Source organism: Pleurodeles waltl, chromosome 5, assembly GCF_031143425.1.
Source record: "Pleurodeles waltl isolate 20211129_DDA chromosome 5, aPleWal1.hap1.20221129, whole genome shotgun sequence".
NCBI lineage: Eukaryota > Metazoa > Chordata > Amphibia > Caudata > Salamandridae > Pleurodeles > Pleurodeles waltl.
Window position 1 is genome coordinate 357,190,590 of NC_090444.1, and position 19,838 is coordinate 357,210,427.

Here is a 19,838-nt window from a genome sequence, read left to right on the forward strand (position 1 = left end):
TTGTTTAAACTAGCATAATGTTTATTACCTTAATTTTTCACAAACTGTTTGCCAGGGGTTTTAAAATGTTCAGAAACATAATATCTTCAGGAAAGATCGGGTAGATTTGGGTAGGGGTGATGGCCTTACCGCAGTACTGAAGGGCATTCATTTACTACTGAACAAGGAAGTAATGTGACACCTGAATGTAGCATACCAAAAGGCAATCACAAAAGGACCACAGTGAATAAATAGTGCTATGTTAAAAAAAGAGTAAATAAATGCACTGACAACATAGTGAGGCATGGCCTCTCTTGCGTGTGTCTGTAAAACTGACGTATGTTCTTGAATTTTTGTCCTGAATTTTGACCCTCTGTCCTGAATTTTTGTCCTGAATTTTGACCCTTTGTCCTGAATTTTTTACAGTCCTGTCCAGAATTTGCCTCAATGCCAGGTGGTCACCCTATGTAGAATGCTTAGTCCTTTAGATGAGTGCTCTGGACACAACTTCAGCGTCGAGGAAATCTGTTTTAAGTGACCTAAATGTGAGTGTCAAACATCTTAGTTGGGAAAAAAAGAGGACCCATAAGCCTCACTAACACACACATACCCTATATAACATAAATTGCGGTTGGTGCAGAAGGCCAACAAACCATGCGTAGGCCTGCCTTCGGCACATCAATCAACGTTTACCAATACAAAGGGAATGTTTGAGTCCTTCTTCAATGGCTCAGACAGATAATCACAATCCCCATTGGAGTGTAATCGATATTTCCACCTGTTTTAGCAAGATCAATCAATTCGGGATATAGTACTTTATTTTCACCGTACCATCTGGAATACTTGTTGCTAGAGTGCAATGCTACCAGCGACTCGGTCCCAGGAGGACATTCCCTCCTTGGATGTGGGCGTGGTATAATACAAATTAAGGAAATATTATGCCCATATGCACATTTCACGCTATTTAAATACGTGCCTGGACAAACTGTGTGCCTGGCACCAGAGAAATGAGAAGAATTAGCACCAACTATTAAATAACACATTTTTGGCATGCCTGTACCCATCGGATTCTATAGGCCCTCCATGGAGTTCTCCAAGTGGAATAGGGCTACAGTTGCCCTCTCTCGTGAGGGTAATTCTGGACACCTTCAAAAAAGAGGCCAAGCCTCGCCAATCACCTGCCGTTTAGCAAGGGCTGTGCCTTCGTTTCTCCACAGGACATAGTGAACCCCGGCTCTTCAGATGAGTCCTGAAGGCACCGGGGAGGCCAGTGCAGGGCTTCCAGTTTATCAGAGGGGCCAAGAGAGCATCTGCGGACAGGCACAAGATGGCAGGGGAACCCCTTCGGTGTGTATGTGTGCTGCACTGTCACCAGTGCATGCACTATCTCTAAGTAAGCACGTGTGCTGGTGAGAGTATTTTGCTCTAGAAGTGAGGTGTATGGGCTTGTCTGCTCTGTGAGTAATCAGTTTGGTTGCACCCTGGCGCATACGGAGGACTCAGCACCACCTTGATAATATGGCCTCAGATGTAGAGGTGGTGCAGAGCTTTTGAAATAAGGGGTTTTCGCCTAGGGGTGAGCAAAATTAGTAGAGTTTGATTCTGCGGAATTACGCAGAATTACATTACAATTCTGCCAGTTTCTGCGCAATTCACCAATGCGGCAGAGTGGGCATTTAGAACTATTTTCTTAGTCCTAAATGCACCCTTACGTCCAAAAATGGATGCAATGATACATTTTGCCTAAGAAAATAGCGCATAAAAATACTGCTCAGTGCCCTTGCTTACTCTGCAGTGATTAAACGTTTTAGTCACTGCAGAGTATGCAAGCGCTCCCACTGGCAGAATCAGTAAGAGTACAAGAGTAATGTGGAATTAGCAAAACTCCTCTCATTCCACTGGATCAATTTAAAATTCCTCCCAGGCCTAGTTAATTCATTTATCTAGGGAGAGAAACAATCACTAGTTACAGACCAAGAACTAGCAACTTTTAGATGGTTCCTAGAGTTATCATGCATACAGATGAACAGTCGGGAGCCATGGCCTCTCCAGGATTTACGTCACAGGGGTGCAATTACAGACTCCCTCGGGTGAAGACGCTGGCTCTAGCCGCATATCTAGGCAACGTCGCTGGGGCCATGCTGCCTGTATGTAGGCAACTTACCTTTGACACTGGCCTATGCGAAAGGAATGCCACAGAGGTTAAGGTGTCTTTTTGCTTGTGTCAGGTGAGAATGCCACTGATGTGCTAGACACTCGACAGCACAAGAGCACACCCAAACAATCTATACTTGTATTTCTAAATAGGGTGCACGCGCACAGTGTGCACTTATAACTCTATATTGGGCACACGTGAACAGTTGCACTTGTACTCCTACATTAGGCGCACATGAACAGTGTGCACTTGCATTGCTATATGGGGCACAGGTGAACAGTTTGCACTTGTACTCCTACATATGGCATGCATGACCAGTGTGCCCTGGTACTTTGATCTAGTGCACACATAAACAGTTTGCACTTGTACTTCTGTATAAGGCACATATGAACAGTGTGCACTTGTGCTCCTACTGAACAGCGTATACTTGTACTCCTGTATAGGGCACACACAATCAGTGTGCACCTTTATTCCTACATACGTTTACACTTTTATTCCTACATAGGGCACACGTGAACGGTGTGAACTTGTACTCCTGTACAGGGCACGCATGATCAGTGTGCACTTGTACTCCCATATAGGGCACACATGAAGTGTGTGCACTTGTACTTCTACATAGGACACATATGATCAGTGTGCACTTGTACTCCTGTATAGGGTGCATATGATCCATGTGCACGTTTTGTTTCATAGGGGGGGACACGCAAGCAGTGCGTGCTTGTACACTGACATACAAAACACATGAATAGTGTGCATTAGTATTCCTACATGTAGGAGGCTGGCCTGGTTTGTAGTGGGTACCTTTGGTATCTACACCTTATACCAGGTCCAGTTATTCCTTATTAGTGAAATGTAGGCAGTGTCTAGAAGCCAGGCTCTCTAGGGGTAGCTGTAGCTGAGCAGCCAAGGCTTATATAGGAGACATGCAAAGCTCATGCAATACCACTGTAGTCACACAGTACTCACACACATGAAAGAAAATACTCAGTGTTACAAAAATAAAGGTACTTTATCTTAGTGACACAAAAGCCAAAAATACCATAGACACTATACTCCCTTAGGAGGTAATACACAAAATATATACACTAATACGCAGAAATTGCTGGAAAAACAGTTAGAAAACAGTGCAAATAGTGAAAATCACAATAGTTAGAAATGGGCTTGGGGGAACACAAACCATATATTGAGAAAGTGGAATGTGAATGTTGGTTTCCCACCTAGCCAAGTGTAGTGTGTAGGGGGGCGCTGGAAGTATTAGAAAACACCAAAGGTAATTAATAGAACCCATCCCAGAGCTCAGGAAAGCAGGAGTAAATCAGAGTAACTTTCTTAGAACACACAAGAACACGAGAAAGAAGATAATGCAAGCACCAGAGGAGACTGCAAGACACTAACAATGGATTCCTCGACTTGAAGACCTGTGGAAGAAGGGGACCAAGTCCAAGAAGCACTGAAGATTCCAGGGAGAACAGGAGCCCCTGCTAACCCGGATGAAGGTGCAAAAGAAGAACCACTGGTGAAGAACAACAGTCAGTACTGCACCCAAGAAGACAGTTTGCGGGTTTCTAGTTGGTGCACAAGATGTCCACGCCGGATGGATGATTGCAGTCTAGTTTGCGTTGCTGGAATCCGCCAACAATCCTTGGCACATACAAACATCTTGGTTAGCGGAAAATGGTGCTGCCCGCGACCAGGAGGGACCTGGTGGACTCTACCCAGGAGGGGAGGCAGAGGGGGATCTCAGCAGCGCAGAGAGCCCTCAGAAGACCAGGCAGGGTGCACAGGAGTCCCACAGCATGGGAACAAAGAAGGTGCAAAAGGAGGCCCACGCAGCACTACACAAAGGGATCCCATGCTGCCAGGGAACCACTCAGGAATCTGTGAGTTGCAGGGAGGAGTGCTGGGTGCCAGAGCTGCACGGTGCATAAAGAACTTCGTGGAAGAATGCCAACAAGCCTTGGCAACTGCAAAACACGAGGTGCACAGGGGTACTGTCTTGTGTGGGAAGGCAAGCTCTTACCGCCACCAAAGTTGGACAGTAGGACGTCAAGACCGCCAGGACCACTTCAGTCCATCACCCATGATGCGGGATCCACGCACTTCGTCAGGAGAGGGGACCCACGCCACCGGTGTTTGTTGTAGAGGAGTGCCTGCTGAAGCAGGGGAGTGACTCCTTCACTCCAAGGGAGATTCCTTCCTTCATCTGGTGCAGGCTGAAGACAGGCTGTCCTCGGAGGATGCACAACCTGGAAACAGTTGCAGTTGCTGGCAGGAGCTGAAGATACAATGTTGCACAAGCCGTCTTTGCTTCCTCGTTGCAGTTTGTAGAGTTCCTGGAGGGTCCAGATGCAGTTTCTTAGGTAAAAAGGAGAAGTAAAGGATGCAGAGGATTCCTGCTGGAGTCTTGCAATCCAAATCTGAAGAACCACCCAAGGGAGAGACCCTAAATAGCCCTCAGCTAAGTAAGCACCTATTAGGGGAGGGCTCTGATGTCACCTGCTGGCACTGGTCACTCAGATGCTCCCTGAGTGCCCTGCGAACTTGGAATCCAAGATGGCAAAACCCAGGGACCCTCTGGAGGAGCTCTGAGCACCACCCCTGGGGTGGTGATGGACAGAGGAGTGGTCACTCCACTTTCCTTTGTCCAGTTTTGTGCCAGAGAAGGGACTGGGGGTCCCTGAACCAGTATAGACTAGATTATGCAAAGAGAGCACCATCTGTGCCCTTCAAAGCATTTCCAGAGGCTTGGGGAGGCTACCCCTCCCAAGCCTGTAACACATATTACCAAAGGGAGAGGGTGTAACACCCCTCTCCAAAGGAAATCCTTTGCTCTGCCTTCCTGGGCTTGAGCTGCTCAAGGAGCAGGAGGGCAGAAACCTGTCTGAGAGGTGGCAGCAGATGGGGCTGCCTGGAAAACCTCAGAAGGCTGGAATGGCAATACTGGGGGTCTGTTCAGGAGCCCCCAGAGAGCATGCAAACATACAACCAATGCTTACAAAAGCATTGAGGTATGATTCCAACATATTTGATACCAAACATGCCTATGTTTGGAGTTACCATTATGTAGCTGGACATAGGTAGTGATCTATGTCCAGTACACGTGTAAAATGGCATCCCCACACTCACGAAGTCTGGAAAAATGGTCCTGGAGGTCGTGCGGGCACCTCTGCTGGGGCAGGGGTGCCCTCACACACAGATACTCTGCACCCTGCCCTCAGTGCTGAAGGGCTTGCTATACATATAAGTGACCTGGTGAAGTGTAAATGGCAGTGAAAGGGTGCGTGCACCTTTTCACACAGGTTGCAATGACAGTCCTGTAGAAGCCTTTGCATGGGATCACTATAGGTGGCAAAAGAAATGCTACAGCCCATAGGGATCCCCTGAAACCCCAATGCCCTGGGCATCTACATACCATATTCTAGGGACTTATAAGGGGGCACCAGTATGCCAACTGTGGGTGAAATACTGGATTACCAGTATTCTACAACCAACATTTAAGGGAGAGAGCATAACTACTAGGGTCCTGATTAGTAGGATCCCAGTAGACACAGTCAAACACACTGACAAACAGGCCAAAAGTGCGGTTAACCATGCTAGAAAGAGGCTACTTTCCTACACTACATAAGGCACACAAACAGTCTGCGCTTGCACTTTTGTATAGGGCATGCAGGATAAATGTGCACTTGTACTTCTATAGAGAGCACACATGAACAGTGTGCACTTATACTTCTACATAGGGCCACGTGAACAGTTTGCACCTGTACTCTTGTAGAGGGCACACACAATAAGTGTGCACTTTGTACTCCAATTTGTAGTACATATGAACAGTGAGCACCTGTAATCATACATAGGGTATACTTGAACAGTTTGCACTTATACTTCTACATAGGGCACACACACATGAACAGTGCGTACTTGTACTCCTGTGTACAGCACCCATAAACAGTGTGCTCATATACTCCTACATGGGGCACACATGAACAGTGTACACTTGTATAAGGCATGCACCGCAAGAGTGCACTTGTATTCCCATATAGGGTGCACATGAACAGTGAGCACTTGTATTCATGCATAGGTCACACATGAATAGTGTGCACTTGTACTCCCAAATAGCGTACACACATGACACGAGTTGCCCGGCAAGACCAGACACAAGGCCAACATCCGTGGTGGAATTCCCCTAGGTAATACAACCAGAATATCATTTAGACTATTTACAAGTACATTAGAAAACATTTTTCGAAGAATATTGTTTCTAAGTGTATTATTACTTACTCATCCTATCTTTCAAGGGAGTCTGTAGGCTGCCTCTAAAAGCACAATGATCTAAACAGCTAAGAGATCTTTGCATTTTAATACCTGTGGTTTGTTTTTTCCTAATTTAAAAACAGGGCTGCGGGATTCAGAATGCAAGCAATATCACCGAGGGATTTGCAGACTGCACACTCCAGGCATGAAATCTTTGAAAACAGTATCTTGGCACAACGTTTCAGGGAGCATGTGATGCTCCTGAGTGAGCTTTGTACAGCCTCTAGGCACCTTTATTGGCTAAAGAGGCAGTGAGGCATTTATCCAGTGAATATGGTGACCGGCTCACAGATCATTTGCAAGCATTACCAATTACCTGCGCTCCATGCAGGTCTGGAAGAGCAGCCAGGAAGGGGTTACACGCATGACAAACAGGTATAATGGCTTAATGGCAGCTTCACCTGCAGGGAAATTATCTCCTTCGGTCCACAGCAAGTACCTCATTATCCAAATGAACATGCTCAGGGCCAGAATAAATGCATCTCAGGTAAGCAGGACCAATGGATTAGATGCGAGCCGCTCTTTGAAAACATGCATCCCCACTACTTGTAATGTTCATTACAGTGACTTACTGCGGTATTATCCCTCATCAAAAATCCATTAGGTTTTGTGCTACTTGATCATGAATTGATACGCATCAGATGCATCCATGAAATATTCAGTGCACTTCACAATATTGTTTGTAGAGTGTGTGCATACTTAGCTAGTTATAGTTGCCGTCCAAGAATCGCGTTAAGGTGCTTTCAAGATGAATACTTTTTTTTTTGCAGTTTTTTTTGCAACGCGAACCCGACCCAAGGGCTTTGGAGCACTTTACAGCAGAAAGCCCAAGTTACACGTTTTTTTCTTTCTTATTTTAAGCACAGGGAGATTAAGTGATTTGCCCGCATCACATGATGCTAAACCGCAGCGGAGATTCTAATGATTCCCCATATTCCAAAATTGGCAGCTTTTACCACTAGGTCCCTCATCTCCTTTTTGCAATTGAAAGACTTGCTGAACTAAAGCAAACCATGATTTTTAGACAAAAGTCTTGTGTAGAGGTGGAACAGCGTCCAAAAACAGTTTTAAACCAAGGTAGGCGAACACTGTCACCAGTAAAAGGGGGCAAGGGTGATGCAGAGACAAATTCCCTCCATAAGTACCCAGTGAGGACTCTATTATCAAGCATGCCACATGGAAATGTGTGGGTGAGAGACCGTAAAAACTAGGGGCCCTATCCCTCAGTGTTTGAAATAGAAATATAGAAGTTCTGGTACTCACTATCCAGAGAAAATCTTTGCACCCAAGATGTGGTGGTACTCTCCAATTATGTGTTGAAGCAGTTCTGAGAAGTGCAGGCACTCTCCCTTTCAAATTAAAGAAGTGCAGGCTCTCAGTACCGGACAGCTGCCCCTCTAAAATTACATGCTATCGTTTGTAGGTTATCTCGCTTTTGGCATTTTGTTGATTTTGTGGGGAATCAAGGTAACTCTCTTTTATTAGGTCAAAGCCTACCACACAGCACACCTGTTTGATTTGCTAACAACATCTTGGGGACATTCTGAAAGCTTCCTTGGGAATGCATTTCACCCCCGTCTTACCATTGGCTTTGTTGTTTATAACTCACAATTGCTTTCTTTTTATTTGCTGGCTCCATTTGTTTTAGGCTGCACAGCTTAAGTTCGTCCTTTCCGTTGCCCAAACCCTATTTACTGTATTCTTCCACTAGTACTGGAGAAGGTCTGTGAACATGCCGTTATATCTTGTTCTTATCATGTCACATTTGCTGTGCATTCAAAGACAGTGGTCAAATGTCAGGCTATCTCTTCCAGGAAGTTTGGTGTTTACTTCTCTTCTCTGACTTCAAAGTGTGAGGATTTATTATGATAATCATTCTGGCTACTGGGGGTATACTTGAGGAAGGTCATACAATGTTTTTTGTTTTCTAGCACACAACAAAATGTAAATGGTGATTCTGAAGTGTGGTGGAAAGAAATATTTTAATATGATAAAAACAAATCAGTACACTAGGTGATGAAATTTCCATACATTGTCACTTGCACGCTATATACGTTTATCAGTAAAAATGTTTATCTGTGCAAATGCAATGGTCATTTCAATTGAAGATATGTTGTCTGTATTGACGGTACACAACCACACCATGCATACTTCACTTTGCCATGCTCCACTCTGCTCTGCACCAGTCCACACCACTGCAGTCCCCAGTTCACAACTCCACACTATGCCACTCCACACTGCGTCACTGCACTCTAATCCGCACCACTCCACTCCTAGCCTCTCTACTCTACACCACTCTATTCTATGCCAATGCACTCTACCCCACACTACTCTATGCCACTGCAGTCTATACACCACTCCGTGCCACTCCACAACACTGCATTCTACACCAATGCACACTACTCTGTACCATTCCACCTTATTCCAGTGCGCGCTATGCCATTTCACTTTATGCCACTCTAATTTACACAGCACTCTATGCCACTATACTTTATACCACTGTACTCTGCTGTGCACCACTCCAATCTACTCTGAAACAATCTTCTCTACGCCATTGCATTCAGTAGCACTCCACTCAGCTCTACAAGACTGGACTCTATGTCAATGCACTCTACACCACTTTATTCTTAACTAATGCACTCTATGTCAATATACTCTGCACCACTGAACTCTATGCTACTATATTCTACTCTGCAACACTTTAAGCCACTGTATTAAATGGTGCTGCACTCTACACCATTGTACTCTAATTCACTGAACTCTATGCCACTCTAGTCTACTCTATACCACTGTTCTCTATGCCGCTGCTCTCTATGCCAGTCTACTCTGCACCACTATATCTACTGCACTACATGCCAATGCACTGTATGCCACTCTACTCTACATGACTGTCTACTCTGCTACTGAACTCTACACCACTCTAATCTATGCCACTGCATTGTGGGCCACTGCACTCCACTCTGCACCAGTATACTCTATGCCACTCCACTCTGTATCACTACACTTTATGCCACTGCGGTCTACCCTGTGCCACTGCACTCTATCCCACTTCACTCTACACCACTCCACTCTGCAACACGGCACTTTCCACCACAGACGTCTATGCCACACTTCTCTGCACTCTATGCCACTGCAATCTACTCTGCACCACTCTACTGCACTTTACACCAATTGTGCTGCATGCCACTACACTCTATGCCACTCTACTCTGCACCAGTCCACTCTATGCCACTGCACTCTACACCAATCCACTCTAAGCCACTCTAATCTACTCTATGACACTGCATTCTAGTATGCACCATTCTACTCTACACCACTCTATGCCAATGCACTATAAGCCACTACACTCTACACCACTCTATTCTGCATCGCCCCACTCTACACCGATGCACTCTATGCCAATCCACTCCAAGCCACACTAATCTACTCTGCACCACTGCACTCTACAATACTGCACTCCATGACACTGCACTCCATGACACTGCACTCTACTCTGAAACAATCTACAGAATGGCACTGCACTCTACATCACTCTACTCCAGAACTATGCACTCCACGCCACTGAACTCTCTGCTACTGTACTCTGCACCACTGCACTCTGTGCCACTGCAATCTACTTTACACCACTCTACTACACTTTACTACACTCTACAACAATGCAGTCTGATCTACTCTGCATCACTCTACTTTATGCCACTGTATAGCACTTAACTCAAAACCAAAGCACTCTATGCCACTGCACTTATGCCACTTCATTCTAAGCAACTCTACTCCACTTCACGACACTCCACAATACTACACTCTGTGATACTCTACTCCACTCTGCGCCACTCCATTCTATGATGATCAACTCCACTCTACATCTTGATACATTACTCTATTCAACACCCTCTACACCACTCCAATATACAGCACTCCACAACACTGTGGCACTTCACTCTAGAAGGCATCACTCCACTCTGGCACTATGCCCCACTCTATGGCACTCAACTCCACTCCATGGCTTTCCACTCTACCACATTCTACTCGCTCTACAACACTCAGCAACACTCTACACCACGCAACGCCACTCCATGACACTCTACTTCTTTCCACTCAACTCTACTCAATACCACTCTATGCCATTCCATAACACTCCACTCTACTCCACCTTACAGCACTCCTCACCACTCTCCTTTACCCCACTATCTTTTAGCCATGCTGAACAAAAGTGGTGTACAACATGGCTAAAACATATTGGCAAAGCCAATAGCTCTTACATAGACAAGACCTATTGCTTTTGCCAATGCTTGCCACTTTACCACCCTCCCTGTTGTTGTTTTGCTGGATCTAAAAGTAACAATGGTGGCCTTATTGCCTTACTATAAGGTCACCCTGGCCAAGGAAACAAAATGCCTTACTTCAGCCATGATGTCAACGTAAAGTACGAACCCGATTACCAACATCATAACCTATATTCACGTGCAAAAACTAACATGCCAGGGCATATTGAGCAGTCAAATATATTAGCTTCCTACAAACGTATCATTTCATGGGTATAACTCCAGATGTTTTTCAATCAGGCCTGTTCTTTGCACATTTATTTAATACGTTAGTTTCCAAGGACAAAACAACACTGCACTCTACCTCCCCTCCTCGCTGATGTAAATGGTGACAAAGTTGTCCCTATCCCTCAAGTTGATGTGCAGCGCTTTGCTGCTCCCTAAAAGGTTTTGAGAAATATCAGAATTGAAACAGATGATATGTGTTTCCAAATTAGACTCACAAAACTGCGCAGAAGAATTAAAATTGGAGTAAAAACTCAAACGCATGAGGTACTTGTTTCCCTCGTCAGCCTCATAAGGTAGAAGCAGCCACGTGTCCGTATTAAGGGAGTAGACATTCAGCACTTTGGTCATCACCTGCTCTGGCAGCACTGAAACAAACAAGTTGGGCGCAAGCGGCGTCTTGCCTACAAAGCAGATGACTTAATACAATTTAGAGACCCACAGAAACTGTGTCATAAAAAAATCAGAGTAAAAAAACAATCAGATTTCTCCACCCAAATTGAGGAGGAGCAATTTGACTCTAAAACTAATTTTAAAATCTCAAAATGTGCGTACGGACAAAGGCGCTCTCTGGAGAGATCCCTCCCTCTCAGAGCCTATGTGATCAGATTTCTATTTTGAGAATAAGATCCATTGATGTAACCGGGCTTTACGGAGGTCCCTACCATCGATCTGCTTGCTAGTCCGGGCCCCTGTACCTCCAACAATAGGGAACAGAGAAATCTGCTAACTTTTCAGGAAACGTGCCTTTTCTCACTTCCGGAAGGCCACCTTTGCATCCAAATCTGGCTCTCCCCATGAACCCTGCCCTCCTTCGATACTCCATGCTGCCATTGATATTCTTAATCCGATATTCTTAATCTGGTTATCAATCAGATCCTCAATGTATCATTAACCGAAGCAGAGGTCCTACCCTCATGGAAACTTGCAGTTGTGAAGCTTCTCCAAATAAACACCCTTTACCCGACCCTGCCACTTTCACAAGCTTAACACCAATCTCTTTATTGCCCAAGTTAACAAAAGTGTTGGAAAAACTAGTAAACCAACAATTTTTTGTAAAATGCCAACGCCCTTCACTTTTGACAGTTGGGATTCAGACCCAAGTATTCTACAGAATCATCTTTGTTAGAGGTGTCTGAAACCATAAAAATGACTAAGGATGCAGAAAATAATGCACTGCTGGTGCTGATGGATCTTTCCACAGCATTCAACATTATTTCCCACCGAATTCTCCTACAGGTCATTGAAAGAAATTGTCATCTTGCATAACATGTTAGCGTGGATTAAAGTTTTATGATTGAGAGAAGACAAGCAGTCACTCTGAGACAATTCAACTCTTCGGAAAGGCCAGTTACTACGGGGGTCCCCAACGACTCAGACCTCAGTCCTCCTCTTTTTAATATATATATGACCCCTCTTATCAATCTTATCAATGCATATGGCATTGAAACTAAATTGTATGCAGATGATACCCAGTTAATCATTTCTCTTGACAAAAATTCAATGATCTCTGAGCTGAATTTTCAAAATTGTCTATCGGAGATTATTTGCAGGATGCAGAAAAATCATTTAAAATGCAATACGGACAAAACCAAAATGTTCTTTTCGGTAAGTCTTACTCTTTTTTCCCCCATGTCCATTGGTGGCCTAAGTCGGTCCTCCCTCCACCAGCCACTGCTGAAGTTGCAAAGAACCTTGGAGTGAAATTCGATTTGGCTCTGTTCTTTCATCCTCAAGCTTAAGCTGTGGCAGGAACATGTTTTAATTTAATCAAGTCCTTCCAAAAATGTTTTCAGTTCCTACCTCTTGCTGCCAGACAAACCGTTGCCTTTGCTTTAATTACTGCAAGACTGAACTACTGTAACAGTGTTTATGCAGGGTGTTCCAAGTGACTTGTACATAAGTTGCCCATGGTACAGAATGCAGCTGTGAGATTGGTGGAAGTGGAATTCCGCCTCAGCTGCGTTGGGCAAAGTGCATTGGTTTCCTATCCACTAAATATTGTTCAAGGTGTTGTTATTAGTGTTCAGAGCATTTAACAATACATTTCTGCCCAATTCCAACGATATAAGACACTAAGAGTATTGAGATTGTCAAATGCCAACTTGTTGAGGCGCCCCTTGTACAAACTTAAAACTCGAGAAGGTGGATCTTTTATAGTACCAGGAACTAAAGCCTGGAATCCGTTACCCACCCAGCTGCGGTTTAGCGAAACCGCAAAAATATTTAAAAAGGACCTTATAACCTGGCTTTTTCGGGCACCAGATATTATTCTTGAACCTAAATATGGCTTTTAGATAATGTGGTCATCTCTAGTTGAAGCGACAGGATGCTCTCGTGAGAGTGATAGTTGCGCTCTACAAAACAGATCATTCATTCATTAAGGGAGTCCACAAAAGAGCAGTGTTCCAGTGGTCTCTGAAGACTGGTTCTTTCGGTCTAGATAGAATGCTAACACACCAAATTGTCTGCTGAAATAAACACCCTATTGGATGAGACACCAGCTTCAGATTAAAGCCGCTCACACTTATTAAATGGTAACTGCAGTGGCCTCAGCAGCCTGGCATCCGCATCCACACCCCCACATAGTACTCTTTCTCTGTCTGCCTTGTTTTCTTTGTTGTCCACCCAGAAGGGTTTTGATGGAAGGGAGCAGCAACACAGCTTGTTCTACCTGTCTCTCTTTCCCACCGGGATGTCTTTCCAGCCCCAAAACATGCCGGTGTGATCAAACTGTGGCTTTAGCTGTCTCCGGGACCGACTGGTTTTGGGACAGGATGCTTCTTCATCAGTGCTGCTGCTCTGAAACTAGCCGGCACCGGGGCCAATTAAGTGCACGTCTGCCTCTCAGCTTGTTTGTGCGCCGCTGTTGCTCAGGAGCACCCAGGCTCTCTCCTTTAGAGATCTTGCACAAACGGAAGCTGGCAGGTTTTTTTCCCCCTCCCGTTCTAGCAGAGCCAGTGATTCGATGGCGGCAATCACAGCCAGGAGCGACAGCCCCCCTCCCGCATCAAGGAGAGCGCCTGCAGCGAAGAAAGTGCTGGTACATTTGCTGCTTGATGGCTTGTTGGATGAGTTTTGTGCATTGTTTAGAAATGCGAGGTAATGTTAATCATTCAACGTAATGTGCCCATTTTTTTTAATCTTATGTTTACATGCAACACACATTGCGACTGTCACGAGGCTGAGGTGTGACACTGACAACCTGCAGGATAGAAGAGAGTTCGTCTTAAAGTGATGCAGTTGCCGAGGCTCTGGGAGTGTGATGGGCAACAACTTTTAAGCGCGCACAGGATATCTGAGGTCAAGTGCTTTTGCCATAAGCTTCCCATCTCTTGGTACCCTCATGTGCAGCCAGGGTCTCCGGCGTCACACTCATTTGTAATCAAACGCACTTTACATTTACTGCGTTGTGACAAATATCTCTATAGGTGCACTTGACTTCAATGTGGTTTTATTTAAATATGCAAACCCTAAGAAAAGTCAGCACAATTCAGTTAAAAACATAAAATGGCCCAGGGCAGCTTGTATCTTGGACCTAGCATCTATGCCACCTGAAACAAAGGGTGTACGGGACTATGGCGGTCATTCCTACCTTGGCGGGCGGCGGTCGCCGCCCGCCTGGCGGGAACCGCCAGAAGACCGTACCGCAGTCAAAAGACCGCGGCGGTCATTCTGTCTTTCCCGCTGGGCTGGCGGGCGACCGCCAAAAGGCCGCCCGCCCGCCCAGCGGGAAAGCACCAGCAACGAGGAAGCCGGCTCCGAATGGAGCCGGCGGAGTTGCTGGTGTGCGACGGGTGCAGTTGCACCGTCGCGATTTTCAGTGTCTGCCAAGCAGACACTGAAAATCAATGTGGGGCCCTGTTAGGGGGCCCCTGCAGTGCCCATGCCAGTGGCATGGGCACTGCAGGGGCCCCCAGGGGCCCCACGACACCCATTCCCGCCAGCCAGGTTCTGGCGGTGAAAACCGCCAGAACCAGGCTGGCAGGAAGGGGGTCGGAATCCCCATGGCGGCGCAGCTTGCAGCGCCGCCGTGGAGGATTCACAGGGGCAGCGGGAAGCCGGCGGGAAACCGCCGGCTTCCCTTTTCTGACCGCGGCTTTACCGCCGCGGTCATAATAGCCCCAGAAGCACCGCCAGCCTGTTGGCGGTGCTTCCTCTGTCCCCTACCCTGGCGGTCTCGGACCGCCAGGGTAGGAATGACCCCCTATGTGAGGTAATATATTACAACGCGGCTGCATTTTACTTTAAGTTAGTGTAACACAATGTATGAACAATTCAATAATTTGTTTTGTTGCTGTTTAGCATTTCTTTCCTCATACACTATAGAGATTGTGGGGACAAAAACTGGTGAGCGTTTTTCACCATTTGGGAAGCCCATGAATAAAATTACACAAACGAACCAAAATGTTGTCAACACCTGGAAGACTATGATTCATTTTTTATCCCGGTGTCCGACTGGAGTGGTTGTCTAAAAACAGGGGTGTGAAGGACTTTTCCTGCCCGTGAAAGCCCACAGCATTTCTGATTTTCACCCTAAAAGTAATGTGCGATATTTACCAGTTTACCTCTGCCCTAACTCAAACAACGTTTTTATCCATTTTGAAAAACAATGCAAAATTAGATATTTTTCACTGTTTGTAATCCCAGCCGAGCTGCATAAAATATCAATAATTTGTTCTCTGCACAGTTAGGTTGGGAAACATTGTATGCGGCTGGGAAAATGTTAGCAGATTTTGTTCAGTTTTTGTTTATGTTTAGCTGAGCTCTTCTATGCACAACGGCAATGTCCCGAAGAAAAACACCATGGTTCCGATCACAATATAGCCAAAAATTCCAATATGGGACAAACTCCCAGACCCAGCTCCCCCTCGTGCTGCGTTGCTCTGTGCTTTTCTCTGCTTCTGCTCAATGATAACTCTTGTGCTGGTTTCTGGGCTCCTGTGCGTCCCTCGTTGTCTCTCTGTTCCTGTGCTGACCCTTTGAATCCTGTGCTTCTCTCATTCTCTCTCTGTTACTGTGCTGATTCTTTAACTCCTGCGCTTCTTTATTCCTGTGTTTGTTTTTTAATTATCATGCCTTCTTGTTTTCTACTTGTGCTCCTGCCCCGCCCGTTTTTCTTGTCATTTACTTTCTCGATCACTGCCACTTTCTGCCTAGCCCCACCCACTGCCTCTGAGTGCCCCTCCCTCCTTCCATTTAATGGAGACCGCAGTGCAGCTGCATGCAGTGGGTATGTTGCTGACGTGCCAAAGGCAAGCCCGTGTGTGTCTGGACCGCACCCAGCTCCAGGACCCTGGTCTACGGCCCATCCACAGGTACAATACCGCCACACTCCACACCATGAATAGCGGACACCCCAGCGAACACTGTTGCCATGCCACACTTCACATTACGTTAGGACCGCTCTCCTGCACCAGATGCACTTTCTCCTGCACCAGCACTATGACTGGCACAATGCAAAGCAACATGCAGACCCCCTGCCAAACCACACCAGAAGCGACCCACCAACATCACTGCCTTCTCTTCAACATGTTCTCTATGTGCAAGCACTCCACCAAGCTATGAGACCTCATCACCACCCTTGCACCCAACATTGTCTTTTTCACCAAGACGTGGCTCAACCCTGGTATAAAATCACTCACCGGGACCGCACCAACAAGCCAGGAAGAGGAATAGACATCATCCACAAAGAGACCATACAGCCATACATTGCTCCACTGCCACCAACACTACCACAATGCTAAATTTTTAAGCTTCATGTGGCTGACAAGACAACCAGCAAAGGCACCCTTGCATACTGAACCCAAGGACCATCTCAGATGTTGTTACACCCCTAGCCCTGGACTCCAAAGACTACATCTTCCTTGGCAACCTCAATGTCTACATCAACGACCCAGTGACAACAACACCGTCCACCTCCTTTCAGTGTGTGCAGCCTTAGACTGACCCAAAGCATCCACGACCCACCGCAAGACACATGATGGACCTCCGGAGGCAGATCCTTCTCCTACCTCGCCTCCAAAATCTGGAACTCCCTCCCCACCAACCTACGCAAGACCCAGTGCCTCCTGACTTTCAGAAAGCACCTCAAGACATGGCTTTTTGAGCAATAAACGGCATCCCCCTACCATCCCCCCCACAGCACCTTGAGACCCTTTCGGGTGAGTAGTGCGGTTAATACATTTTTGATTGATTGATTGATTGACACCATTTTCACGTCCAGCAATCACATCAAATACAGCCACGCCACATAACTCACATGTACTGACCACTCCATCGTCCAGTTCAGCATTTCCAGCCTCTGCACTACCATCTCCAAGATAGCCAGCACCCCCCCACCACAGCTGGAGCAAAATCACAAAGACCACCTGGACTGATGCACTCAACACCTCCAACCCAGCTGCATCCACCAACCTGGAACAGGCAATGAACAACTTCAATGTCCAAATCACCAACTGCGCCAACAGCATCGCCCCTATCAAGAACAGAAATCAGAGAAGATTCTACAAAAGAGCCAGTTGGCACACCCAACAACTCAGAACAGCAAAACATGACAACAAACAGCTGGAGAGGAAATGGCGCACCAGCAAGCACACCGCCAAGAAGACAGCCATCAAGATTTCCCCTAACCTCTACCACCGACTGTTGAAAGAAACAAAGACAGCCCTTGTCACAATCATCAAAAAAAGCTCCAAAAACAGCAAGGAACATTTCAAAATTATAAAGAAATTCTCCAACCTGATTGCCAGTAAAAACAACATCACACCCTCCCAAAACCTATGTGACGACCTTGCTGACTTCTTCCATGACCAGATTGCAACCATATGCAGGAACTTCAAACCCCAACCCACACCCTTCATCAACAGATATGCCCCCACCGCAACCGACACAAACTACAGTCTGACCACTTGGAACCACCTCTCGACCCACAACACCACCTCCATCATGAAATCCATCAACTTGGGATCCCCAACAGACCCATGCCCACACCATATCTTCAACCTCGGACACCAAAGGATCAGCCAGGAGCTCACCACCCTGCTCAACACCTCATTTACCACTGCAATTTTTCCCTACACACAGAAATGCATGAAAGTCAGACCACTAGTCAAAAAAAAAATTGCCGACCCCAACTAACTCAAAAACTTCAGCCTAATATCCTTGCTCCCATTCACAGCCATTGTACTAGAAAAGGCCATCAACAAACAACTTGTGACACACCTGGATCAGAACCAACTACTCAACACCTACCAATTCAGCTGCTGCAGGAAGCACAGTACCAAGACCACCTTGACCGCAGAAACCAAAGGCATTTGAATCCTTCTCGACCATGGAGAAACAGCAGTTCTGATCCTCTTTGACCTCTCAGCAGCCTTCAACACCACATCCCACCACACACCAATCCAAAGACTCCACCACATCAGTATAAAAGAAAATGCACTCAGATGGATCACCTCCTTCCTCACCAAAAGAAAACAGATGGTCCGCCTACCACCATTCACCTCTGAACCCAGAGATATCATCTGCAGGGTCCCCTAGGGATCATCGATCAGCCCCACATTCTTCAACATATACGTGAGCCCACTGACCAACATTGTCCGATCTCAACATAATATCCTGTGCAGATGACACTCAACTCATCCTTTCACTCACCGATGACCCTAACACCACCAGGACCAACTTCCTAAGATGCATTACAAGCATTGCCGACTGAATGAGAAACAACTGCCTGAAGCTGAACACAAACAAGACAGAAGTACTGATCTTCGGCAACAACAGCAACCCATGCTAATGAGTCCTGGTGGTCATCTGACCTTGGACCTGCACCCAAACCCACCCACCACACCACAAACCTCAGAATCGTCATTGATAACAAGCTCACCATGAAATCACAGATCAAGCTGCTTCCTCCGCCTGTTTCCTTGCCCTGCATGTGCTACGTAAGATCTTCAAACGGCTACTCCTGCAAATGAGATGCACCGTGACATAGGCCATCATCACCAGCCGACTGGACCACGGCAACGCTCTATGTATAGGATTCGCTGCACACCTCCTACAGAGACTTCAAACCATACAGAGTGCCACTGACAAACTCATCCTCGACCTCCCCTAAAAAACCCATATCAAACCCCACCTCAGGAAACTCCACTGGCTCTCCGTACAGAAGAGATGCCAATTCAAGCTGCTGATCCATGCACGCAAGGCTCTACACAACAAGGGACCTGCCTGCATTAAATACTGCCTGAAATTGCACCAACTGTCAGGATCATGCTCCATCTCCCTTTCCCTCGCCCAAATCCCCGCATCTACTGAAGCAAAAGTGGAGGATTCTCCTACGTCACAACAAAGACCTGGAACAGCCTCCCCAAACAGCCCCAGGCCATCACCTAATATCTGGAATTCCAAAGAGCCCTCGAAATCTGGCTGTTTGACTGAGCCCTTCATGGACCACAAGCACCTGGATACCCTATTGTGTGATTAGGTGATCTATATAAATCCTGATTGATTGACTCCTTTTTGAGCTGACACAGGGGCTACAGTGGGGACACAAATCGTGGGAGAAAATAGGGATGCAGTATTTGTGCACCACGGAAAGGGGCATACTTTACAATGTCTGCATGTTTTTCCCAATCGGATGCAATTTGCAAAATCGCTAATTTGTAAACCTTGCATAAATGCAAATGAGCAGGTGTGCTATTTGTATCCATCATGAGTGAGCCCCAACTGTTTTCTTGAATGTGTAGCTCACGCAGAACCATTTATTTTAGAATTATATAAAAATGCATGTGACATTAAGTTATTGTTAAAATCATGGTTTTCAGTTATAATGGAAAAACGAACAACTT

At 46.1% G+C, this 19,838-nt stretch overlaps 1 protein-coding gene across 4 annotated transcripts in view; it reads right to left on the reverse strand.

Annotated features, from left to right (window-relative positions):
- Positions 1 to 19,838, reverse strand: part of MACROD2 (mono-ADP ribosylhydrolase 2) — a 5,612,477-nt gene that overhangs the window by 2,105,088 nt on the left and 3,487,551 nt on the right. The gene's annotated exons all lie outside the window — the stretch shown is intronic.